At 38.7% G+C, this 23,700-nt stretch overlaps 1 long non-coding RNA gene across 3 annotated transcripts in view; it reads left to right on the forward strand.

Moving 5' to 3' along the window:
• The first annotated feature begins 177 nt into the window (after nucleotides 1–177).
• LOC121353229 overlaps nucleotides 178–23,700 on the forward strand; it is an 86,871-nt gene continuing 63,348 nt past the window's right edge. For all 3 annotated transcript variants that reach the window (XR_005955067.1, XR_005955069.1, XR_005955068.1), the window contains exon 1: nucleotides 178–305. This is a non-coding gene — a long non-coding RNA (uncharacterized LOC121353229). The remainder of the gene's footprint in view (nucleotides 306–23,700) is intronic.

Genomic DNA, 23,700 nt, shown 5'->3' on the forward strand with positions numbered 1-23,700 from the left:
CCCTCCACCCCGATATCATCCCCCACCACCCCTCGGCGAGGAGTAAGTGCCACCGCTCCGCCTTCTCCTTTTCGCAATGTTGACGCAATCTATAAATAGTGGAACAAAAGGACCAACTTCCTCGCAGCTTTGCTGAAACTGCACAAAAAAGGCAACCGGGGGGGGAACACACACGCGCCCTCCCTCCCTACTGGAAGATCTTTTTTATTTTCTCTTGCTGCCTCCTATGCTGGCAACGTCCTGCGAGTGGCTATTTTGCTTTTGCACCGAGAGAAGAGCTTCCCCCCTCGCCCTCTCTTCTGACAGTAAGTGCCATTTAGCTACTGCCTTTTCTGGAACTGGGGGGGCCGCCTGCTCGCCTACCTGCCTGCTGCCCCAGAGAGCGGGCAGCGGGGACCGGGAGCTCCGGGGAAGCGGGGGGAGCTTTGGAAGCGGTGAGGGGACAGCGCCGCGGAGCGAGCGGGGATGCGCGCAGGGGGGACGGGGAGTGGGGGACCCGTGGATTTGGCCGGGGGGGCCAACCGGTGAAATAAGGTGATCGGGAGAGGGGACGGCGGCTGCCGCCCGCCGAACAAAAGCTGACGCTGATATTAAACGGGCTTTTGTTAGAGGGAAGTGAGTGTGCGTGCGTGCGTGTGTGTGTGCGGGGGGGACACCCCGCCCGCAGCAAGTTGCCGTGCGGCGGAGGGCACCTCAGACTTGTTTACCGCTCGGCGCGGCGCTCACTGGCGTGTTTACCCTGCACACACGGCGCGGGGCTCCCCTCCTCCCCCAGCCCCATCCCTCTTCCGTGCCCCGGGGAGGGGAGGGATGAGCGGAGCGGGGTTTATAGCGGCGCTGGGGGGGTGCGCCGTCAGGAGATGCTGATACGATCACGCGTAAAACAACCACCCCCCTCCGGTTTGCAAGTCGGATCGGTGCAAGCGCAGGCAGTCACTGGCCGGAGGGAGAATTACATCATCCCCTGCTCCAGTGATGCTACCTTTCGTGCCGCTACCATGCGCGCAGGGAAGCAACCGGGGGCGCGCCTCACGCCCCCCCGGCCGCCTCGGTGCCACCCTGGGGGCGGCGGGGGGGAGCTGGGGGGCGGGGAGGCGCGCCCCCGCGTCACTCACACACACACACACGCCCGCCCGAGTGTTTACAGCGCTCACACAGGCGTATTGTGACGTCGCCTGAGTGACAGCCCGCAGCGCCAACGGGGGGGGCGCGGCCCCGCCGCCGCGCAGAGCACGGGGCCCGCCCGCCCCGGCCCCCCCGGCACCGGCGCCGCGAGCGGCTCCGCGGGGCGCGGCGGGGGCTGCAGGGCCCCGCCGGGCCGGGACTGAACGCATCCAAAGTTCAATCCGACTCACACGCTCCGGCAGCGGCATGGCTTACGCGATGCCGATGGGTTTGGGGTTGTGACGTTCTGTGACGTTTTGAGCGCACGCTGTAGAGGGGAGAGCTCGTGAGAGAGGCGAGGTGTGTTCGCAAGCGTGGGGTGTCTGTGAAGTTACACCGCTCCCTGCGGCAGAGGACGGGGACCGGTCTCGTCCCGGGGAGCACGGTCCTGGTGAGACTTTGGGACAGGAACGCCGTCAGCGTAGAAGCTGTCATATCGATGGCCCTGGACACTCCATTGTCCAGAGTGGACAATATTTTTTTTTTTTTTAAAGGGATATAGACTTCAGTACCGAAGACAAAATCTAAAATCACATATCGTACGCTTTCCCCAGCGTTACAAGTGTAATGTTATAGGGTTAGAAACTTGTTGCAATATGCTACTGAGTTGGGGAAAAGTGTCTCTGGGGTTTACTCAGGCTGTGAAAATATTGAAGCAGTACTTACCCACTGCAAAGTCAATAAAACTGTATCACTCTAAAACCAACAAAAAGTGCTTTACAAATTTATATTTGTCAAGAATTGTCTGCCGGAATGCAGCAGTGTAAAAATTACTACCAAAACACCAACATCTACTTGCTGCAAAATTCAAGTAACCACGAAGCCCTGTTTAATAGTACACACAGTTTTTAATGTGTTAATGGTTTGGGGTTCTTCAAAGCATATTACTTTTTGAAGTCTGGGTGTCTCTATTTGTGCAGAAAATAGACTGAGAAGCTTTGAGCTCCTACTGTTACAAAAGTTAAAAGGAAACAAAGTTGAGCTGCTAAGTCGGCAGTCTGGAATGAGTCAATAGTATCTCCTTTGTCCTGCTAGCTTTCTCTGCTGTGGTGTATCTTTGCTCTATTTCCTCTGCAAAAGCAAATGAGCATTTCTACCCTCAGCATATTTAATAGACTTAGTAGAACTCCTGGCTTCTAAATATTTTAAACTACCAGTAATATTCCAATGTGTCTCCCTTTCCCAGCTATATACAACAGTGGTACTAGCGTCAATGACAGTATGCTCACTTCTTTGACCAAGAGATACTTCCACATTTTCCATTATCTATAATTAATAGAGCAAATTATTCTTGCTGTGTTGTAGTAAGCCTTCATAAAGGAACAAATATGCCCTTTTAAAGTACTCCATTATCTCGTGGGTTTTTGGTTGGTTTTGGTTTGGTTTGTTTTTAAGGAAAAAAAAAAAAAGATTGCGCTGGAGACATGAAGGAGATGTAAATAACTCCCCTCTTCATTTACTTGGGGATTCCCCAGGAGTCTCAGAGGGCAAGGAGGTAACATAGCTGGCTTTTACAACAGGATGACAGGTCCTGACACAGGGTCACAGAGAATCTATGCTTGGCTAGCCCTGTGCTCCAGTTTTGTTTAGCTGGTAGCTAGTCCCTTGAGGGATCAATGTCAACTTAAGCATGCTAACTTCTACAAGCAATGGGCTGGCCACTGACCGAGGGCTGTGACTGGCTCCTCCAGGGCTCCCTGCTTCTGTGCACTTGGAGCTCGAGTGCTGCTGCCAGGCTGCTTCTGTGGCTCTGCAGCTTGTCACAGAGAGAATTAAAGTGGCAACAGCACAAAGCAAGCCCAAACACCGTCTGTTCTCTGAAAACAAAAAGTGGCTAGGTGTATGAGGTGGATAGGAAAAGCAGCTTGGGTAGGGACATGGCTTCATGACTGAGGCACAGAAACTGGAGCCAACTCCCATCACCATGAGCTGTTTCTGTGTACCTCAAACCCACTTTTCCCTTAAATTCTGGCCTTGAATTGGTATTAGTTGTTCCACAGATCTGTCCCAGAGATAATAAACAAATGTCAATTAAATGTCCCACACAACAACCTACTTAGATAACAACCTACTTTCTCTTTTAAGATATGTATATCTTAAATTTATCAATTAGGGAACAAGGTATATGTGTGCATGTGTTAATGCACACACAGATACACACCTCCTCACACTCTCAGTCCTTTCTGGTTTAACTTTCAAAACCCATTGGAGATTAGAGCTGGGTTACTAGAGTTCAAAGAAGAGTGAATTTGTATTAAGTCACTGGGGTTGAAACCTGTATTTTAATATGTACAGTATGTAGTTTTTATTCAGTTTTATGTTACAGTATGAAGACTTTTTAAGTCTGCAAGATCAAGATAATTTTTGTGTTTATAAAAATAAGGCTTGTTTGTTATTAATTTATCTAACTCTGCTTTTCTTTTGATACTTGAAGTACATAAATGAGTTATTTAGCGCATTATTAGCTGAATGACCCTTCCTTTACTTTTTTCACCTTGAAAAAGATTATCAGTCAGCTACTGCTGTAATACTGTATATGTGACCAGTCGTCTGTACCATTTGATGTCTGATACTTTTAAAATTGATTTTTTTCATAGTCTTATTCTGTACATAGGATCCCAGGGTTTTTTTGTCTGTTTGTTTTTAACACCCTATAATTCCTAATGATAACAAGTAGTTTTCCCTGATCACCATAAAGGCCTATGCTATGGATTTCTACAGTTTTCTTTTAAAACTCTAGACACATTTCCATCTTTTCATTTGTAAAGGGTATTACTAACTTACATTTGGAAATTTGACTGATTCAGACAGCACAGTCTTCCTGGTTCTGCAAGCAGGCAGTTCCAGTGTTTCAGCATTTGCACAGTAGCACTTTAACAAGCAGCAGCCATGCATAACTAACGAGACTGCAAGTCCAGTTACTGCTTTTTAGAAGCCTCTACCCAGCTCTTGTGTTATCCAAAATGTCCATTTTATGTTGTTGCAGCCATATGACAGTACTACTAACAGCAGGAAAGTGTAGTGGTTATTTACAATGGATAAGATACAGGGGGAGAAAAAGAAGTTTTAAAAAATGGAGGCTGAGGTGCAGGAAGAAAGAAGAATAGATCCAGCTATCCTTTTATAGTAACTGGTGTTTTGTGGAAAGTGGTTAAGAAAGGAAGACTCTTGCTTCCTTCCAGCAGTTGACCAGTGATGGCATGATACTTCTAACTGAAGGCTGACAGCATTCTTGGATAAACCCTTATGCAGGTTTCATATGAAGTGTCTAGTATTGCTCAGCTCCTTCTCTTGACCCTACTTTTAGATTCAGGGTCATACCCTCTAACTATATTGATGGATGTCTAATAGAACAGTTTTCAAATTTGGCATTAATGCTTCATACAAAGTAATATAATATTTTATATTTGTGAATATTTTAAAGTACTGCTATAGTTTTCAATAATATTTTTTTATCTGTACAGTTAGTGTTGTGAATACAACATATGAATAGATGATATTAGCTAGACAGGGCATCACTTCAAAATGTGTACATAATGTGTACACAAGATAACACCTAGCACAGACTCCAAAAAGTGCTCTTAACATGGATTACAGGTACAAATTAATACTTTGATGAATGGAAACTAGGAATTCAGTAGTAGTTCACCAGATAAGAAATATGCCTTTAGACTCCAGAAAGAAGTAAAAAATTAATATACTGAAAACAGTCAACACTAGCTAGAAAAACAGATTATCGAGACCACTGTATTTTTTAAGGACTCTTAGTATCCTCGTTTCTGTCTATGTTATTTGCATGAACATCCTTTTTAATAAAACAATGAAATTCACGAGACCACTGTATTTTTTAAGGACTCTTAGTATCCTCGTTTCTGTCTGAATATGTTATTTGCATGAACATCCTTTTTGATAAAACAATGAAATTCGCAAAGATTCCACTGTATGACACTGTACTGATTGACTGTCACAACTACTGACTAAATATTAATTTTTGTAATCTTTCTAAGTTAAATCTATAAACTCCTATATCTGGATAACTTTTAAAACCCTACACACAAATGAAACACTCAACAAAACAATTTACTGACTTACACATTGTCCACCCTTGTTTTTAAAGATTTGGTTAGTAATTTAAATTAGTCAATTTTACTTTTATTAGTTTGATAGAGAAAAATTAGATGGCCTCTTTTGTTTTGAAGTGTATTTCATCTTAGTTTTATTACACTAAAGGGAGCGATAAACACTGCAGGCTAACTAGGAGTTCCACATTGGTGCAATCACTTTGGTTTCATAACTCCTACAGATTTTTATCCCTTACAAGCAATGATTTACATACCATTGAGGGAAAATGAAAATGAGGGGGAATCTCATTATGACACTGCAAAGTGTTTTTAGTTTCTCCTAACACGGACTAGATTAAACCTGGCCTATGTCACAAGAAATGTGAAGGGTGAGAGCAAAGGGTCCTTTTTAATAATAGTCATGCACAATTAATGCTCTCTTCACTCAATAAAGAAAACCAGATCCAAAATGAGGAGGAGGATATGGAGTCCTATTCTTTCACCTCCACTCCCCACCCCCATCCTCTGAGCTGTAAAGAAAGGATCAGGTTGCACTATTTTAAAAGCTGGTGCAGTACGCACACTTCCTCACTACATTGGCAAGCACTGGGAGAAAATATCTGTCAGAGCTCCCTGCAGGAGATCCTACTGCTTCATAACATCCTTTACTCAGGATTGTGAGTTCTCAACAGAGCTGAGTCTTCAATAAAGTGATGAAAACTTCTCCCATAATCATACAATATTTTTGGGGATATACAAATGTCAGTATTATTGAAATAACTTACCTTTGACACATGGCTTTGAAAGCTTCACACTTGATGCAAATCACAAAAATCAAACTATCACAATAGCTCAGCACTACAGGCAAAGTAGACCTGGAAATAAATTAAAAGAGAAGTTAAGCAACTTACTATCATTTCCTGAATATGCTTAAATAAACAGGATTAATTAACAGATTAAAGCATAGAATTGCTCTGTCTTTCATCCTACTGTCTGAGCACAGGTTTCTGGTTACTGCTCCTATAGAAACTTCAAGTTAAATCACACTGCTGATGTTAAATCTATATCAAGGTGGAAGATGGATGGTGCTTCGGCCAAAGTTTGGAATGGGAGTCTAAACAAGGGCCATATTCCTGTCCTTGACTCAGAATTTCACCAGTGGCTTTTCCTTTCTAAGATAGGGACAGTTAAAACTGTCCTACATCTCACTGAATCTAAGAGATAAAATGATGCTTACAGGATCTACCAATGCTACATATATCAAGGTTATAAAAGTCAAAAATAATCCAAGATCTGAAATAAGTGTTTAGCAACAATTTGTTTACCTATACATTTGTCTTTTTCAAGATAAAAAACTCCCAGTTCCCAAGGCAAGGTGCCTAGTTAGCAATGTCTAACAGATGTCAAGAGGCTAACCCAGCTCTGAAGGTCTCTCTTAAGGGGAGTTCCCATGCCATATTGTATCTCCACATAAAAAAAAGAAACCCAAAATTACAGTGATTGAAATTCTCACCAGTCTTCCACTCTCTTCGCATTAGAAATGAAGACCTGACTGGGAAAGGGCACTAAAAGCCTCATCTCTCACCCAGGGATCCTCCTGCAGGAGCTGTGGAAGGAAGCCATAAGCCACCTCCTGTTGGAATAGGGCAAGTTTCGCACTGGGAGAAGGAGTCTGCACAAAGCACTGCATAAACGCTGAGCTGAGCCAGTGGCACTCAGAGGCTAGAAGAGCTGTATCAGTCTGTCAAATGGCCTAACAGTGAGGAGGAATAAATCCTGTTTAGTCTTGCCTCAGCCACTATTACCTGAGCTCTGAGAGTTTTAAAGGAATAAAATCTCATTCCAGGCTTCAAAGAAGCTTGAGGTCTACAGATAAAAAGCTGTATACTACATCTAGGTACTAGAGTTTTAGTTACAAATAATTCACAATTTCAACATACAGACTGGGAGATATTTCATTTGAAAGCAAGACGAAAATAATGACAGGTTGTGTCATATGACAACAAATTTACAAGTAATAGCAGAACTGTCTTCTTCTAATGCATAAGAGTCATGATTCTAGACAGAGATCCTGCTGGAAATAGGAAAGAGGCACATGAAAATGGAAGGAAAGATAAGAAGTTTAATGGAAGATGCTGATCTGGGTGACTGAAGTCTTCATCAAATAAGAAAGCAGTCTCCTATTTACTTTCTGGTGCTGTGTAAATGAGTGAATCAAAGCCCACACATTCTCTTGCAAATCATGTCACAAGGTCATGAGTGACCATGTACTGACCCCTGACAGACTCCTGCTGCCTTTCTTTAATACACCTCTCTAACCACTTGAGCTCCTATGAGTGCTGTACATTGCATGCTTCCTACCCTTTCCTCCTTTTATTTCAGCAATCTATACCCCACCAAAATTTCCTATAATCTTGTGTGTTTCTCTACACCCTTCCTTGTACTTGTGAAGCTTCTCAATAATTAAGAATACACGTTAAGGAGTAAGGAAAAACATAAAAAGATAAGATTATTTCAGGGAGAGACTAGGCAAGTTTTCAGAAAAAGGATTACTGTATTTCAAATAAAATAAGATTGTTTTCAACTGGAAGCGGTTCACGTTTATATTACCAGTGAAGCTTTTGCTGAAAGGGGAGGAAACAGTAACTGTAGACAGTAGTTCAAAAGGAAGTTCTGTTACAGTACAGACTGAAAAAAAAAACTTCTTCTTACCAAGCATATGTAATTAATGCTGAAGTTCTGCATATGCCTTAAATACTGAGCTGTGAGTGCAGATTGCTCTTTAATGTGTCCAACAGCCTTAATGCTGATACCTATACAGGGAAATATTTATGACAATAGCATTCACCATACACAAAACTGAGATATTCTTTCCTTGAAACTCCTCCCACTCTAACAAAGACAGCATTCAAAAAAAAAAAAAAAAAAAAAAAAAAGAGCAAACAAACCACAAAACAAAATGGAAAAACAAAGAAAAAAAACCAACCAAACAAAAAAATCCCAAAAGAACCAAACCCATTTGAAAGACCACTGCAGATGCTGGACATACTGGACATAGACTGTTTCTTGAGTTAAAGACAGACATCCTTTAGCCAAAAGGAGTAACTCAAACAAAGAAGAGACCTTCAAGTTTAAGACTTTCAAGTTTCAGACCTCTAGTTTGAACTTATCTCTGTTTTCACACATCAGTAGGTTCAGTGGAGTTAGAAATATCCACTATGTGTAACGAAAACAATCTTTATCAGTAGATAGAGCACGAACATGATAACGTATGTTTCCCAAGCCTAGAGCAATTGTCAAGCAATTACTGTTTGTCAAGACAACACACTTGATAGTCGGGGTCATCTAACCCCAGGTCATCTCCTTCTACCTTAGGGCGAGGCAGCTCTCAGCTGCCCAGCTCCCTGTGATTTGCTCGGAGCCGGGCTGCAGGCGCGGGTTTCCCGGCTGCAGGCGCGGGTTTCCCGGCTGCAGGCGCGGGTTTCCCGGCCGCACGCCGCAGAGCCGAGGGCGGCGCGGTGACACGGGCGCGGTGACACGGGCGCGGTGACACGGGCGCGGTGACACGGGCGCGGTGACACGGGCTCGGCCCGCACCGCCGCGGCTCCAGCAGGCAGCAGATGCCGGGGTTTTGTTCCCGGGGAAGGAGGGCCCGCGCGGGTCAGAGGCGACTCCTGACAACTGGTTATTAACCAGGCCTTTCTAAAGCACTTGCAAGGCCCATATTGTGTTTGTTTAGGACCCAGAACTACAAGCGCGTGTTATCAGCAGACTGGGTGAATTGGTTTGTGTCTCTGAGTTCAATTACCAATTCTAGCTACCTTTTAAAACAGAAAAGAGAATAGCCTTGTCTTACACAGTCTATTTTGGTCCAGTTTTATATTTCCTTTTTTTCCCCTTTCATTTTAAAGACCCTTATTCAATTAAATATATCCTCTTTATAAAGTATTATTCTTCTTGCTATCTAGGTTGTGATTTCATGCCTGCACAAGTTTTATTTAATCACTTATATAAGGGACTTCTTATTCTTAATTTTTACATCTTATGATAGAAAATTTAATGGCTTCTCTTTACCATGACTTTGTCTTCCAATTATAACTTATAAAAGTGTGCCTGTGGATGGAAAATGGAATGGAATTTAAATGTAGCAAAAGAGCCCTTAATTTTTTTCTTGGTTAAATTAAATAGCTATGACTGTACACAACATGTAAGAATGAAAAACTTACCAGAACATACTGTATTGAAAACTGATTTATTCAACAAGGATGAATCATTGCTAGTTGGGGAACTTAGGTGATTGTTTCTAGCTAGCATGACCTTCAAGACCGTAGAACTAGTACACCTCATCTTCTTTCAGATTTCATTCATGGACCTAATGAGAAAAAATGAATTACCTGCTTTTTCATCTCCCAGTAGATTTTTCAATTTTGAACATACTAGTCATTAATACAAAGTAGATGAGTACATTAAAAGAGAAAAAGAAAAGCTATCAGAATCTGGTTCCACATTCTGCAAGTTATAATTCCAAATGCTCTACCAGTGACTTCCACCCCTTCAGTGGTTTGACTTTATCTAAAACTTTGGCATTAAAAAAAATATGTGGAATGGTATTTTTATTGTGTTATTTTAAAATACTATAGTAAATTTAACATTAATACTGGCTGCACTAATTTAATAATTAATTTTAAGTGGTCTTTTAAAAAAAAAAAAAAACACCAAACTTTTAATTTAAAGAAAGTATACATAGAGAACTTATTAAACACATATTAATTGTTCCAGGAGACCACACAAGTAACAGAAAATGTGATTTCCCTCCTTTCTCTTATAGCCATTTAGATTATAATGTGTTCAAACCAGCATGGGTCCCTACTGTGCCTGCTGTTGCACATACAAAGTTAAAGAGACAGAGCCCTGGCACAGAGGTTTGCCTTCATCTCCTCAATACCTGAGGCATTAGAAGTAAGAAGTCAGTCAGGATAGGCTTTTTCTTTAATGCACTGGCTGTTCAGGTGCAGATTTACCAGCAGCAGGAGGGAAAGGGTGAAAGGATGCTATGAAGATCTCTAGATCCTTCCCTGTTCCTCCACCCATTCTTCTCCTCCTCAAGCTATAACTGCACCTCTGCCTAGCTACCAAAAACTGAACAGACTTCAGGCTAACCAGGGAACTGAACATAAGAATTCCCCATCTTAGTCTCTGCTAAAAATAGAGACTTGTCATTAAACTTCCTTGTCCTTGCAAAGTGACTTAGAAGGATAAACCTACTGTCAGGACAATTTCCCATGTCTAAAGGGAAAGTTATTTCTGAGAATTTCCTATAGTTGTGATCCTGGCTTGCTGTATTTTGGAATAGGTCTTACAGATTTGGTATCACAGATCTATGGATTTGATCTATTCACTTAAGAAGGATGAGAATGAAATTCCTCCTCCTCCTAAATTACTGTGATGGAAACAACACTATCCCATGGATTTTCTATTTTTTTTTTTTTAATTTTTTGCTCTTTTCATTACCAGGCTTAAAGATTTCCTCTCTGTAAGAAAGGGAATCTAAAAGCCAGTATAAGGAACAAGAGAAGTCACTACTCAGAATTACAATGGTAGCAACAAGTCTCTGGAGATAGAGACAAGTAAAGTTTGATTTAAGGAAGGGCAAGATTAGGTGAGAAAGAAAGGAGAGGTAGAGGCATTTCATTAACATATGTTAAAAATCTTTGAAATACTATAGATTGGGAAGTTGAGAGTGCAGTAAAAGGAGTAAGAATGACTAAGGTTGACTCTAGCTGATTGAATTCAAAGAGGGGAAAGTCCTGAAAGTATTTTGTTTCATTTTTGCAAAGACTGGGAGTAGGTCATGATTCATAAACAAACTTTGTTTTAAGAATACTAGAGAGGTCAGACTGGTTCAAGCCAGGCATACACTTGGCACATTTACCCATGTCCAAAGGCTGACAAAAGCCAATTCTTATCCAAATATTCCCTTTAGTGAACAGCAGGACCAGGACAAGCACATTTGATAATGCCCATACATTCCAGCATCTAACTTTGTTTTAGCTTGGAAGGTTTCCTGAACCTGATGTGGTTTGTCCAGTCAGTGACTTTCACTAGATCTCTCTTCCAGGGCCTTGTGCAGTCTCTCCTTAGATTGCTGTGCACTTCGTTAATCTGTACTGTCTTTAGCAAAACAGTGTTGTGAGCATATAAAGTAAAATAATTTATTGTGTTATTTACTTTGAACACACCTACTTCTGTCCTCTGATGAACCCTTATTTTTTTATTGATAGAGAAGGTGGAAAGTTGACCCTTTCTGTTTTCGACTTTAAAACATTTATTGCTGTTTTGAAAATGCAAATTTTGCTGTTTGTTAGAGGGGTGCTGTAGTTACAGTGTCTGAAGAAGACTGCATTGCCCCAGGGCTGGATATCTATTTCTTCTTAGCTCTGCCAATCAACCACCACCCTGCCTGCTATCTGCGGCAGATGCTGAAGCTGCTATTGCAAAGAAGCCCTTCCAAGATCCTGGGGAACTGGAAGCCTAGATGAGCACATTCTGAGAGAGCCATTCTTTTCCCCTGTTAGGGAAGATGCATTAGAGGAAAAGATGCAGTCATGCATATTGTGCTCTTAAAACCCTGCTGATCTTTCTGCAAGCAGAATCTAAAAGAATCGTGGGGAGTGGAAATAAAGAGAAGAAAATTTGCCACTGCACAGAAATCAGCCCCATTCCAAAAAATTACTTGCTAATAACTAAAGCTCAAGGAATCAATGTAAACTTTATCTAAACTTGGAAGCAGAAAACTGAAGCTAAAGTAGTTCAAGCCTCCTCTAAAAGAGGAGGACATTGTTTCTAGAGTAGACCTTAAGTGGGCACAGTTAACATCATTATGAAAACCACAGAAGCTTGTGAGAGTTTCCTATTATTTCAGTAGGAGATTCTTAACTCATGCAGTATTCTCCATTTTCCCTGCCATGTGTTTTATAAGACACAAAAATATTTATCAGGCGGACAGAAAAGCACAGTTTCTATTAGTAAAAAATTATACAGAGAGGTAAGACAGGTCTCCATTGTGAGGTAAAAATATAAACAAAAGCTTTTCCTAAATCTTACCACAAGTTAAGGTATATTGTATCACTGTACAGAAGAAGATAAGCAGCTATTGCAGAAAAATGCATTTTTAGAGAAATTATAATTAAATAATTAAATAATTTTGACTACTTAGTGTCAAAATTATTTAACAGTCCTGTACTATTGAAGTAGAAGAGGCTAAGGGAAACTGACCATGCCAGGATAGTCAAACAGAAAGTCTTTTCATTCAGGTTTGTGAGTAACTCTAGTTAAAGTGACTCTATTTGACACAAAATGATCTGCACTGTTGCAAAATAGTTTCTGTCAGCAGATTTCACTTAGGCAACGCCCTGTCTATCAGCTACAATCATACTGGGTTTGGCTGCAGGATCTGATTGTTATTTCAGAAGGGGATGTCTGGCTAAGCAGGTAAAGAGAATGTACTGAAAGTTTCACAAGACACAAGGAAAGATTTTTAAAAAGGCACCCAAACCCACGTTATAAACAGGTAAACAAAGCATTTTGTCAGGAGATCTCATCATCCCTCTAGTTAAGAACAGGACACCTATTTGTATCTGTTATGAACAAGCACACATTTCGAAGTCCCCACTTGAAAAATGTGACTCTGGAAGATAGGTCAGTGCCATTGACTCCCTGCTATCATGGCTAGATATGCTGAAGGTTAGAAAGGCTCAAGGCTCTAACGTTTTCAGCTCTAACCCCAAATGTTTCCTCGTTCTGACTGGCTTAACTTAGAGCTGTATGTCACATAAAAGCTCCTGAGGATGGTCTTGCCCCTTACTGGTTTGTTGACGAAAATATATGATTAATTATCACGTTGACTATTGGCACATGGTTGGGAAGTCCCTGAAAAACAACCCCAAATTTATTTATCATTCAAGGCAGAGAGTACTGACTGAAATATTTATATGGAGAGCAGGCATCTCCTGAACATCAAAGATTTTGAATGTGAGCAAATCCCTGTCTCTGAATAGATCTGTCTGTCCCCCAGACCCTTGGTACTTCAAGGTAAGAAGGCGACACTGTAATGAGTATAATTAATTCAAAGTTTAATGAGGAGAGGACTCCTTTGTGTACCCCAGACACCTGATGCAGCAAGTACCAGGTCATTGCAAGGCTGTGCTTTCAGAATGTAGCTCAAGTACAAAATGTTTTGGGAGGGACTATAAATGCTGAGAGGTTTTTACTGATCTTGAAAGATGACCTAGAGGCTGGTTTAATTGGCTTGTTGCTGTCTACAACCTCTCCTTTGAGAAGTAAAAAGCTCTTGATAATATGATGTCCAACAGTAAAACCATAACAAAATGTTTTAAATTGATGTTGTTTCTGTAAGTCTGAGAATTGTTGATGATATAATTGTAGACCTGTATGAACTGAATCAAAGATCTGTTGTGGTACTACACCTCAGTGCTTTATCTCCTGAAGCAGGCTATGGTGAAGGTTACTTTTTCTGGGGGGAGACAGGGTAAACACCAAGTCAGCAGAAAATTCCTGTTTGGTTCACAACAAAGACTCAAGGGTAGCACTCTGTAATGTAATCCAGAGTTCCTATGAGGAATCTAATGTCTTCTCTTTGCTGCATGGATCCCTATGTAAAAAATAGACATCTTGCAGGGTGGCAGTCCAAAATCCCTGAGGATTAATGATTGGTTAGGAAATTATGGATACTACTCCAATCTGAGTTTGAAATAGCTAGTGAAATTGCTGAGGCACTGACAGTTGACACTGAACTGCTAGCCCCCTCACCCTTCCTGCAGAGACAGAAGGTTCTGTCACTGATCTGGAATGGTACATTTGCTTCTGCAATCAGTCATAGAAAGAACCCTCTTTCTGGTGCTTATTGTTTCTAATGAGTTGGACAGCTTGTTAGAGAATGAGAGAAGAAAGCCATGAGGCCAACAAGTCACTCAGCACTATGTATGACACTGTGCTGGAATACAAAGACAATCACTACTATTGGAGCTATAAATATATAAGGCACTTAACACAAAGCCAGCTACTATCAAGGTCCCTGCAAAGAGTCTGCAAGTAATAAAATTAGTCTTTCAGGACCTGAACTTTAAAATACATGAACTAAAGACATGTCATATTGCTGAGGAGTATTTTATCCCTTCTACATGCATGTGCAGCAGCTTGTACTGAGATTCACGTTCCTCTTGCCTCCATCAGACTTCCCTGCCAATACAAGTGGATCCTGCTAATGGATGTGTCCCAGAAGATCAGAATTCCAGCTTTTAGGACACTGAACAAGAGACAAAGTCTTTAATCATAACTATAGCTTTACTTGTAGAATTTAGAAATAAACTGATCTCTGTTTAAGGGAAGTCTTCTCCCCTCTCTCCGTCCCTTCCCTGCTCTCTGTTTCATCTCAGAAAGAGGAAATGTTACTATGGGATATGTTGCTCCCTGAAGAATCATGCTAGGGAAAATGTTAAACACCAGTAACCTATGACTCCATTATTCATATACAAAGAGGTTTATCCAGTATGTTAACTCTAACTGTATTTTGCTAATGGTCGTCAGGGGACTTAATTTATTGAATGAAATTAATTATACTATTACAACTAAAGTTAAGTAAATCACACAGTACGTGTACTGCATGATTTCCATCTCTGTGGTATGATGGAAATAATTAAATCATCCATGTTTGTATTCACATGGCTATTTAATGCCCTGAGGTCAGTGGACATGAGGGTGCTTCAAGTATCTGCTGATACCATTTAATGGATGTTTTTGTTCAAATAACTTGTCCTTGTACTCATGGGGCACACGCACACCAGCAATGAAACACTTCTAACCACTCAAAGAGGCATCTAAGACCATCCCAGAAAAGTTATTCATGTTCTTTATAAAAACTGGGCAATTAAAGTACCCGTCTGTATTTTGGCCAGCTTAGATGGAAAACTGGGTTACATAAATTAACACACACACAAACTGAATTAATAAAGTAATTATCTCTTTATGCTGTTGCTGTACCTCACACTGCTAGTCTGCATAGAAAAAACTGCACAGAAATGCAATTTTTAGCTCTTCAAATAAAATATTTTTCTTATTTCCGACATTTTCTTATCTATTTCTCAAAACTGGCCAAAAAACCTTAACACTCCTAAATATTAACAGTTTCCAACCTATATCTTTCTGATGTGCAGTTTGTACTACTTCATTCAGTCAAACTGCAGTTATGTTAAATAAGGGGATTACATTACATAATTAAATCTGCTAAAATAGAATAACTCAGAATAACTGCACACCATATTCTACCAATTCTACTCCAATCATATATTCTTCTGCCAACTTAAATAAATATTATATCATTCCAGTTTCCTTGCATGTGGCTGTTTACCTCAATCAAATTGCATATATTTTTTTTTCTAACCACCCTTTAATTATTCTGGTTTTGGATGTCCATATTTAATCTGTAAGTAATATTTTCAAAATTATTAAATTATAATTTCATTAACACCTTTCAAAATGGGGGTTATATCCATCTATATATTATTAACTGTATGTTTCTGAGTACCATACTACTCAAAATAGATACAGTCATCTTGCTGGGAATTGATTTCTGTAGTGGTTGCGCTGCACCTCATGCAGGAAAACGAAATTTCTCATCCTAATTAGTCCCCTCTGGTTGCATAAATACTTTCTTTAGTCAGCATTTTTTTTAACTGTTCAATAAAATAATACATGGGAAAGCTTAAAAATATAGTTTGCATTTGCTACTTCAAACTGTAAAAGCAAATGTTCCATTACAAAAATTCTTAAATTAATATACATGTTGAGAAGCAAGTTCTTACAAGTAAGACCAGACAACTGTAGGTTTCAATTGTAAGTAAAAGAAGCTTTAGTGTTTTTTCTCAATTTGTTTAACTAATTAAGGCGTCTTGCAATTTAAAACCATTATTCTCTCTTCAGGAAACACCTTGGATCAGAAACTACATTTCTGACTTACATGAGAAGTCAAGTCACACAACTTTCAGAGGCCTCTTAAAAGCAGTATTCACTTCTATCCAGGAATTATATTTTCCTATCCTTGCAAAAAACTGTAACTTAAGCATTCTAAAGTTATTTGCTAGACGTGTTCCTCTAAAAACTTCTCTGACCTAAACTGTTTTCCTTCTACATAAACTGCATTAATATAAAGATGCAGTGTTACGTGACTCATATTTTTGAATAATTCTATTAAAGCTGACAACAACCTTTCTTCAAATGGGCTTTTATCATAAAGGTTTTAAGACTTCAGTGCTCTCTTTCTAAGTTAATTCTCAAATAGCTTAAGAAGATGCCTCCTACTTCAAAAAGAAACAACAAAAAAAAAACCAAAAAAACCAACAAACCATAAATTAAAGCCAGTTAAATCTAAATGGTTCAGGTGCAGTATTAAACAAAAAGGTCATACTGGAACCCCTTGGTTCCTTATCAAGATAACAACATAAAATGAGCCACAAAAGTGAAGGGGTGCTACTTTTCTTTTTTCCTCTCTGAGGTGTTAGCTGAGTGAAAGCTATTTGATTCTCTGTACAATACTCACATTTTTCATACAATACAGCTGCATCTAAAAATTGAAACTTTTCTAACACAATCTAAGGGAAGAAGGTAGAATAAAATGTCCCTTTGCAAATGTTCACAGCCTTTGCTGTTGCAGTCCCAATACAAGAAAAACCACTGGAAGATGAACATTTTAATTTGAAGACTTTAATTACTGTTTGATATAAACACATAAGTCCTCAAGCATCTAACAGAGTACAACAGAGTAATAATTATTAATACTTTTCTCATCATCCTTCAAGCTGAATTTCTAAGAGACAACAGACATGATAGCCAGTATTCTGAATAGACTGAATTCTGTCAGTATTCTGAATAGTCAAATGATCTTTATTCCCCAATATTCTTGTTCTTATGTTACATATTTTATGCTCTAACAAAAGCATATACATGGATTATTCCCATTTTAATCAAGGCTATGAATGTTGGTAACATGAACCTTACATTTTCTTTAATATTATTTTTGAGTACAGGAAAATAAAATAAGCTGAGGTTTGGGGCAGAAATACAAGTGATTCTTTCTAATATCACTAACTAATTTCACTTTAGGTTCCATTATCACAGCGTAGATACTAGGTTTCATTTTTATTACTAACAGACTTTATTTGTCACAGTAAAAATAGCCTGTTAACCACAGAAAGTAAAATTCACCATCAAAGTTCTGGTTTTGTTTAGGAATCAGACTTTTTCAGATATTCTGTCAAGCAGCAAATCTTAGTTATCTATGTGACTTAAAAGAAATTACATGTGTTTTGAATTCAGAATATTTCCCTGTAATACCTACAAAGCTATACATACCTGAAGAGCGTGTCCTAGAGAGAATTAGAATTCAAGAAAAAAGGGCATTGGCAATGCTGAAATTAGCTTCCTGACCAGAAAACCAAGCAGTGCAAGCAGAATAATAGCACTGCTTGCATGAACAGGTAACATGCTTTATCCTTACTGATGATCTGTAAATAGAAATTATATATAAATAAACTTTAAATAATTGAAAATTAAAATATACAAAGGCATGCAAAATTCAAGAATACATCTACTAGAAGAAAAAGAAACCTGCATTTATGATGATTGATCATGTGTTCAGACTAACAATTTTATCTCCACATTCCAAATTTATTTTTCAAATAAATTCCAAATTTATGTGGAGCCAACAGTTATGGAAGAAAATAGATGTAAGACCATTATTATGACAGAAACATTTTGTCTAATCTGTTCTAAATTGTCAATGAGGAAGAAGCTGCAGCATCACCAGATAACTTTGTTCCAGTCTTTAACTGTCCTTGTATTTAAAAGGACTTTCCAAATATGTGACCTTATGTGTTCTTTTTAGCAGTAAATTAAGATATTTTTAATTGTTCTTCTGCAAATGGGTACAAAAGACCATTGGTGACCATCTTCTTCACAATAATCTTCAGATGTCCTACTATTTTCCCCAGTCTTCTCTTCTCTAGACTAACAAATACGACTTTTTTGAAATATGCCTTATAAATCTTGCTTTCCAAAAACATTTCCACTCATGTGTTCTCCTATGGATTCGCCTTCACCTGAAAATTAAATTAATTTTCCTTTTGTAGCTTTTATTTTAAACAGAGATCAAATAATTTTATTCACTGATTTTTATTCTGGCAATTTTGCATGTATGTTCTTTGATTTTGCTTCATCTGTAAAACTAGGTAGTATCCATACTACTTGAAATTTTATGGAACTGTAGAGCAGTAGGCCCCACAAACCCCTGAAACAACATAAACCTCTATATCTCTTCAGTAACTTTTTTGTGGAAATCAATAATGACAATTTTCTTTGCATACAAAGTAAGTAACTTTTTCTAATTTTTTTCTTTACTTCAAACAACTGGATACACCAGGGATTTTGTCTATCTTCTTAGTTTTATGTTTGACAGCTGAAACAAGAATTATAATATTTTTAATAAATAAGCAGAGAGATGGATGGATGGACAGACAGGCATAAATCCAGTTTTTCTTTGAGAATCAAGCATAATAGAAGGGAGATTTCACTCTCATCCCACATATCTGTTGTCTCAAAATAGGTAATGTCTGCTGAAACAGTTAGAAGGATGTTGGTAGTTGAAGTACATTAGGAATCTCTTTTTGATGATTGCACAACTACTAGTTTGTGGTAAAAACATGTCATATTTTGCATCATTTTCAATGAGTTTTGCGTGAATGAAGAAGGAATATTGCGGACCAAGAAAAGTAAAATAGAGGATTTGAGATAATAAGAGATCAATTCTGCAGCAATTATCTGTATTCACATTTACTCCCAAATGCCTGCCATTACAGAACCCAGCCTCTTCCCTTTTTTTCTAACCACAGATAGTTTATTCCAAGAACCTTCAAATTATTTCATTGGAAAGAAGGTGGCAGGGGTGGGGGGGAGGTGAGGGGAGGGGAAGAAGACGTGATAAACTGCAGAGCAGTTTATGACATTTAGCCCAGATTTTCCATTTCTTTGCTCTACTTCACTTGCGCAGACTATGCAACTATACCATAATCACATATGAAAGTTCTCTGAAGTGGTTTCTACAGTTTGGTTTGGCTTTTTATTATTCATATAGTTTATTCATAGAGTACTTTCATTATGAATTTCTGAAATGCAGTAGCTGTTCTTTGTAATCTAGTTAATCTGTCAATAGGCAAAACATCCCTAAGTGTGCACTCAACAGGCTAAATGAGTAAAGAGGCTGCAGGGCTCCTCGCAGCACTACACTCCTGCTCAGAGTCACCCAGTCTCAATCTCCAGAAAAGCCTCTACCCTTCAGCCAAACTTCTGAATGCAGTTATCTCCTCCTTCCCATACTTCAGTTCAGCTTCCAGCAGCTCCTAAAAGCTATGTCCCCCCACTTCCTCAGGAAACATAGGCAGGCAATCCTTCAACAAGTGATTATTTAAGCAGGAGTGATGGGCAGGGAATGTAATCACAATGAACAGAGAAGCAGCCTATGAAGACTTATCTAGCAGGCTTGTCCTATCTGCTGTAAGATTTTTCAGAATCTCTTTATGCAGAAGTCTTGAAGCAACTCTTTACCTCAAAACAGGAACTACCAGTTCTGGCAGTTCATACATTAGGTTTGGCATATATAATGTACTCCAGACAGAAGTGGATAACTTCAAACACTTTTTTGGCTGTTTCATGTAATTTTCTAAAACTATACTTAAGGGCATCAGAGAATTGTAATTTTATATAATTCACGTGCTTTTCCAAAATACAAGGTCATTATAAGAAAGAAAATTTCTTTATATGCAGCTCGGTATGTAATATGTGTGACATTCGCTTTATGTTATTCTCTATCTATGTGCATCTAATTCCAGTTTCTTGTATTATTCATTAATATTCTCTTCCTTCTTTTAACGTAGTTTCTAGTATTGGCAAAAAACATAATCCTACTGATGTAAAGGAAGCCAATTTTACATTCATACTGCAAAAGGGATTTTTCATAATGCAGTTCCCTACTGTGTTGCACATCCGGTCCATGGCAATATGGTAAAGCCAGAATAGCTGGTTTGTTCCTCCAGAAAAGTTGCCTGCATTTCTGTAGAACAGCTTCTCCAAACATTAAATATACAGGCAAATTTATGCTGAATCGTTGTTATGATGGTCTATTTTCTTACCAGTGTTCCATTAAGAATAATTTCATATTAAGAACTGTTTCCAAATCCCTACTCCTAATCTTACTTCTCAAACTCTTGGCAATTTTCCTTTGATCTATAGCATCCTACAATTTTGCCCAATTTCTTTAATTTATGTACTTTATGTCCTCAGCACTCACGAGAGTGACTGCTTTCAGAATATGTAATTGTTTTTATTTGAGCAGTTTATTTCTTCTCTTTACCTCTAAGTGACTTAAAAGACAATACTCAATTGAATGCTAATTGATCATGGTCCAGCATTGTCTGATGTGCCACATTTTCTTTCCTTTTTTATTTTCCATCTTCAGACCTAAGCAGTTAATCCCAGGTCACAAAGCAGTCTATGAAAGTAATTTCATTTTCCCTTTTTGTCCAGTTTTTCCTGCACATAGTTTTCTACAACCTGTAAAATTAGAAATTACTATGGAAATAACTGGTGACCTCACAGGTCAAAAGGTGACCTGGAACCTAATGGTAATTATATCACATACTGAACACCTGTCCAAGTAATCCAGAGATTGCACTCATTCCAAGACATTACTGAATATCGTTTTCTTTTTTTTTTTTAAACTGCATAAATATTCAGCAGCGTCCTTATCCCATCTTGTGCATGATGAGGTGACTATTTTATATTGAAGCATGCCCACTTCAGCATCAGCTCCTTCTCAAAAGTCTCAGAATAAAATACCACAAGCATATTTCAGGCTTTTATCCTACAAGGTAGGTGGGACCCAAACTGCATTTTAATAGTGAACGACATCTATTTACCCAAATGGTCCTATGCTGAGTTCTTTATTGTAACCTTGCTTATCTTGAAAAGAATATTCAGTCACCTAACTGGCTTCCAAGTTTCCTTGTTAAAATACTTCCACATCAGAGAAGTACTGTTTTCCCTTCTATTGTCCTCTGACTTTCTTAAATTGACAATTTTTCAGATTTTCGAGGGTTCCTTCCCTTTTAATTATCACATATTATATCCAAATGTAATACATTAATTGTCGTTTCTACTCAAGAAATAGTAGTCTGTAAGGCTACTGGTTTTCATGCCGTTGCATTTTTGATTTAGAGCAGGTCAGTACAGTTGTAGTTACTGCCAACTGGATGCAGTTCCTAAGGTTACATCTGTGTTACTGAGCTGAAGAGGGCTCAGGTACATACTTGAGCTCTACCATGTGATAATCCACGCCCTTTAACTGTTAGCCTGCTCTTTGGTATGCTTTTGGCCGAGGCCCACAAGCACTCAGGTAAAATACTGCAGGATTTGAGGAATAGCATGGGTTAAGGATTCTTGTAATAGGCAGTACAAATGAGGCTACCCTGGCTCAGGAGAGCAGGTGGGTTAGCCAGTTTGTTACTGGCTCTTGACTGGGCTGTGGTGCATCTTCTTTTCTATGTGACCTAAGAAATTATATGCAGCCAAAAACTGGTAGAGAGATAGCTTCATATGATGCCAGTCCCAAATCTGCACAGAGGACTGAGCTGTTGGTATGGGTGAAGGACAGACCAGTGTTAGGCTGACTGTGACTTCCCAGAGCTGGCAAATTCTCAGCCTTTGAGTAGGAATGGATCTTGGCTACCTTGTGCTACCTCCAGTGAGCAGAACAAAGGTACAGAATCTGGAACATTTCATATTTCCAGACACTTTTCTATATTCTCAGTTACCATTATTTTTCACTGTTTCTTCAACTATCTTTTCAAATAAATTATCCATTTCATAGACAGTGGTCTTAAGACTTCCTTTTATTCAGTATTATTCTGTGGGGAAAAAAAATTAACTGCTCAAGAAACTTGAAAAAAATTTGGTTTCTTGTATTCTTTTAAGATTTTCACATACTTTCAGAATATATTAGCAAAATTATACTAATTAAGTGGGTAATTAGGCTTTCTTAGATAGCATCACATGGTCTGAGCGCTCTTTCTGTTCTTTCTTTGCAAGATGGCAAAGCTTGAAGTTCTCCTTTCCAGTTCTGTTTCCTTTTCTCCAACTTTATACTTCACTAAACATTTTTTTACAGTGGAATCTCTCTTATTCTATTGCAACGTTACTCTGAACCAGCTTTTTGCTCTTCTAAATCATTCTGTCAGTCTTTCTGCCAGTGATTTTCACAGTATGTTTACACTTTTTCTGGTCTTTTTATTAAACCAGAAGTATTGCACAGTCATAAGGTCTTAATGTTAGATCTAGTTAGTATCTAATGTTAGTATCTCCTTTTTTTCCTGATCACTATCAGATCCAGTACTGAATTAGCTCTCATTACTTCTTCCAGTTGTTTTAAGTACCATACAACAATCCTGTAACCTATTTTGAAGCACCTCTTGCACATAACTCAAATTCCGCTTTTACAGCTTTTCATACATTTCCATATATATAGCAATATATGTATGTATAACATAAATATAATACATGTGTGTGTGTATATATATATATGATAATCATGGAGACCCGCATAGGTCTAGAGAAAGTCAAACGAATCAAACCTTCAATACAATCTTCATGGATTTTGCTTCTTCCATGTTCTTTTGTGAAATTATTTCTGTGTCTGCCAGCCATGTGATCTGCAGAATCTGCAAGCAGGGTGATTGTTTTATAAATTACGTTTCCCTCACCTTATATTCCTTATATAGCTGCAGATAGTTATATTCTATTTATGTCTTAGCCAGGCCTGTTTCTAATGCAATCAAAAAACAATTCTTAGAATTTGTAGTGGTATTGCATCTCTCAAGACCACGTGTACCTAAGCTGTATTTATGAACAGAAAGATCTATTTTTTCATTATTATTTCCTGCAGGAATTTATAGATTATGTTTTCACATCCTAATGTAGCAATTCACTCAAATGCATTCTCCTCTGGTAAATGTTCCCCTATGGTTACACTTATTTACTGAAATATCTTTACTGTTTTTTTTAGTATTTTCAGCTATGCTTTCCTTACTGTTCCTAATAGATTTAAAAATAAATACATTTGACTGATTTTTTAAACCAAGATTTTATAATTTAAAAATCGCAAATCAAAAATACACAAAATTGAGTGTAAAAATAATCTTATAATCAAACTGCAATTCTGAATTTTAGATTAGTAGTATTACCAAAAAAGCAATAGTTTTGTGACTTAAGCTACACCAATACAGTATTCTCAAAACTAGTTTTCTAAAACTGTGCTAAGTCAGTTTGATGTACTTCCTTCTAACAATAATATGCC

Source organism: Pyrgilauda ruficollis, unplaced genomic scaffold, assembly GCF_017590135.1.
Source record: "Pyrgilauda ruficollis isolate IOZ18807 unplaced genomic scaffold, ASM1759013v1 scaffold20, whole genome shotgun sequence".
Lineage (NCBI taxonomy): Eukaryota > Metazoa > Chordata > Aves > Passeriformes > Passeridae > Pyrgilauda > Pyrgilauda ruficollis.